This window comes from Nycticebus coucang, chromosome 8 (genome assembly GCF_027406575.1).
Source record: "Nycticebus coucang isolate mNycCou1 chromosome 8, mNycCou1.pri, whole genome shotgun sequence".
Taxonomy (NCBI): Eukaryota; Metazoa; Chordata; class Mammalia; order Primates; family Lorisidae; genus Nycticebus; species Nycticebus coucang.
The window spans coordinates 66,395,099-66,398,992 of record NC_069787.1 but is presented as its reverse complement, the minus strand read 5'-3'; the positions used below and the strand labels follow the sequence as shown (position 1 = coordinate 66,398,992).

The following is a 3,894-nucleotide window of genomic DNA, read 5'->3' as shown; positions in this document are numbered from 1 at the left end:
GACTAAATAACTACAAGATTGTCCTATAATGCACAGTAGGAGTTGAAGGTGAAAACACTTTCTTCCAGGGGAAAGGAGTGGGGACGGAGGGAAGCTTCACTGAGGAGGAGATGCCATTGAGCCAAATCCAAAAGGCCAGAAGGGTGTTAACAGACCAAGTTACAGGAGAAGCCATGGCCTAACGAGCACACAGAGGCTGCAAGGCTCAGACTGAGTGTGATTAGTGCACAGCAGCTGAGACTTCAGCTCAATTTCCCAGGGAACACAGTAATCAAGAGGCTGATCAGTTTTTTACATTTTTGACAGTTTATGGAAGCTGCCATCACCATAGCAGCAAATGATGCTGCTGTGAGCATCAGCTAAGGTTTTGATCAATGACCACCCAATATTCTTTACAGCAGACTTCAGCCTAAAATTATGCAATGAATTTCACATTGCATTATAAGGGCAATCAAAAGTGGCATCATGAAAGACAGGAAGAGAAAACCTTTTGTTGTTGCCTCACCCGCAACCCGGAAACGTTTGCCCTTTGAGCTCTGATTAGTAACTTCATCATCCCTTGCTGGGAGCTTGGCATTTTTTGATATATAATACCTTTCTGTGAGTGTCGAGAAATTCCCTTACATAGATTTAGTGGCTTTTCTCACTCTACACCAACGGCCTCACTTATATTTCTCTATATTCTTTCTGTTTCTAGTGATGCCAAGATCAGTTCAATCCTAAGCTTCCCAGTTTAGGCCACCGAATTGTACCCTAATCTCTAAAGGACACTACACAGTTCCCTAAGACAAAAAGGAAGGCAGACATTGAAACCAAATGGATTTACTTTCTAGGGAAAACACTGGAGAGTAAATTAATTATAAGCAGCTACAAACTTAGACATCAGCTCCTTAATCTGGGCACCTTGGGTAGTTCACCTTACTGCATTTCTGTTTTGCCCTTCTTAAGCTTTCCTCACTCAGTGTGGTAGGAAGAGGGAGTAGAGCAGATTGACTGGAGGGTAGGTCACATGTAGATGAGTTGCAAGGTCAGACAGAAAAATCAATTTGCGCCAAGTTGTGGAGAGTCTTAAATAATTAGATTCAGAAGTCCCAATTTTGTTTGATATGTAATGGGGTATTACCAAAGTTTTTGACAGGGGAAATTATATTAGCAAAGGGATGCATTATTAGATTGGTCTGGAAGCTAATTCATTAGGTATGATGGAGTTAGGAGGGTGGGGATGAGAAGAAGGTCTTCAGCGTTCTCCTATCACATGAGAAATAGCAGTCTCTAGAAGGCTGATAGCAGCAAAAAAGGAAAAGAAAGATCAAGTAACGTTCACAAAAATTATAACTGTTTGTCAGGGATAGCCTCCTCCTTTCTTGTAGGCTATTAGAGTATTTTAGCGTATCAGTATGATTTTTTTAGAACATGAACAGTCACTCTCATTTATTTTAGCACTTCCTATGTGTAAGATGATCTACATGCATTATGTTTTACAGTCGCCTTCCTTCCTTCCTCTCGCCCTCCCTCCCTTCTTTCGTTTCTTTCTTTTTCTTGGTTTGAGGTGTTATGATAAATGGGAGTACATTGTTAATGACGATGGATATAATCGGCCTACATTCCCTAATGTGGAGTCCATCTTCCCATAGCTATGGCCTGGAGGTCCTGCATTAACACAGGTAACACAGAGCCATTTGGGCAGAATCCCTCTGCAGACTTCCTTGGCATGTGATGAACAATGTGGCCTGAACATTAGGCAGTTCCCTGTCTTTCCTTGACTTCCAAATTTAACGAAATCCCCAATCTCTCACCCATTTCCATTCTACTCAGTTCCTCTCCCGTCACTGTATGGAGCAGACAGAGTCTTTTTCTTGGGTGCTTTCTGGTCCAGGGGCCAAGACTAAACATCTCAGCACCACACTGCACACCGTGAGAATCCTAAACTGGGTAGATGTTACTGACTTCTTCAGAGAACTGTATATTCTTCACCCTCACAGCCATTTCTTGCCTCACTAGGTGTATGACTAATCTCAAGGAAAGAGCTCCCAGAACATTACAGTGCTGTTCCAACCAAATTAGTCGGAAAAACAAAGAAACAACACCAATAAAGAAAACAATACAAATATGAAATGAAACACTTCACATATGTTTCCATTTGTTTATTTAGCAATTTTTTTTTAGAATCTGATGCTCCTAAGTGGCTAGGACTACAGCTGTGCACCATGCCTGGCTGAAGTTGAAATTTTCAACAGTTGGTCAGGGTAGGTCCTATAAAGGAGGTGAGAACTGAGCAGAGACTCCCGGTGGGGAAAGAAGGAGACCAGGTGGATGTTTGAGGCAAGAGTAGAGGGTAACACCAGTCCCCAGGGTCTGAAGCAGGAACATGCCTTGAGTGTTTGAAGAACAGAGTGCAAGTGAGGGTGGCTGTAGCAAGGTAAGCAAAGGGGGACAGTAGGAGGGGAGGTGGGAGAGATAGAAAAAGCCAGAGGAGGTGGGGCCTGGTTGTTGTGGCCATGGCTGCCTGTAGCCTTTATCCCAGGGGAAATGGGATCCGCTGCAGGGTTCGGAGGGGAAGGGCAACAAGATCTGGTGCAGGTTTTAAAATGACCACTCCAGTTGCTAATTGGAGAAGTGACTTGAAATAGGCACAGCATTGAAGCCTATTGTAGTAATCTAAGTGAGGGATGAAGGGGTGGGTTTCAGGAGGCAGCTGCCGATGAAGTGGTAAAATGTCGTTGGAATCTGGGTTCATTGTGAGAGTGGAGCAGGCAGGTGTTGCTGATAGATGGATGGCAATAGTGAGAGAAAAGCATGACTTAACACCTTGTCAAGTTTCAGTTTTTCAGTGTAGTAATACCTTTATTTAATAATGTTACTGAGACAAGTACTCATGTGTAAATGTTTGATAAAAACCAAATTTACAGTATTTTTCTTTGCACTTTGTAGATGTACTGTCTTTTGATTTTGAAGTCACATTTTAGCATTTTAAAGTGGATAGAGCATTTCAAAACTTCCATTAGGCCTGAGTCCGCAGCATGAGCCCTGCATGTTTGCCGTGGAGGGGTCTGGTGAGCTACTGTTGGATGCTGAGTCTCCCGTGACCAAATGGCTTATAGATCTTCCGTGGAAACTGGCTATGGCTGTGAGCTCAGACACTGGTAGATCTCTTAAGTAGCCTTACCTTTCAGTGATGCTAAAAGTGGCAGATCATTCAGGCCAAGTAAAGAACAAGTCCTTTGAAATGATAATCCCAAAGTTTCAGAATTTTTACAGACAATTCAAGGAAATTGCTGCAGTTATTGAAACTGTGTGAAAACTGATTATTAAATTATGTCATCATTGTACAATCATAGACTTTCTGCAACAAAACTTCACGAGGATCAAGTGATATTTGTTCAATGAAAATTATATCTTACTTTCCTAGTGGTTGGAGATATTTTAAGGACATTCATCTTGGGAATTTCTTCAAAGAAGGAAACAAAAATTTGATGTTTATTTTATTATTAACCATCCATGTTTTACACATCTAGCAGTGATCTAGATTTTTTTTCAAGGATTCAATTTTAACATACTGCCCAAGAAGAACTGTTAACAATGACATATGCTGGAGTGCCCATATAATTAGTTGTCTCTTTTTAATATTAAATTTTATTTTTCTTAGTAAAACAAATTCACAGGTAACATAAGCTACATAGATGTGCCTCAAGAGCAAGTGTTGGTTTTGTAAATTCTTAATTTTTTTTTCAACGTAGACAAAAAAATCCTCCATGTTGCAAATTGTATGAGTTTTGGTAATCTATATAGAACAAGTCAATAGGGTAACTGTTAAGCCTAGACTTCTTTTGGTGATAATGTCGTTTCATCGTATATGTGGCATCTTAGGCAAGCTATTGATGGACTCTTTATCTC

The 3,894-nt window shown here is 40.9% G+C and overlaps 1 pseudogene; it reads left to right on the top strand.

Annotated features, from left to right (window-relative positions):
* The first annotated feature begins 3,031 nt into the window (after positions 1–3,031).
* On the top strand, positions 3,032–3,298 carry LOC128591357 (COMM domain-containing protein 6-like; annotated as a pseudogene).
* Positions 3,299–3,894: the final 596 nt, after the last annotated feature.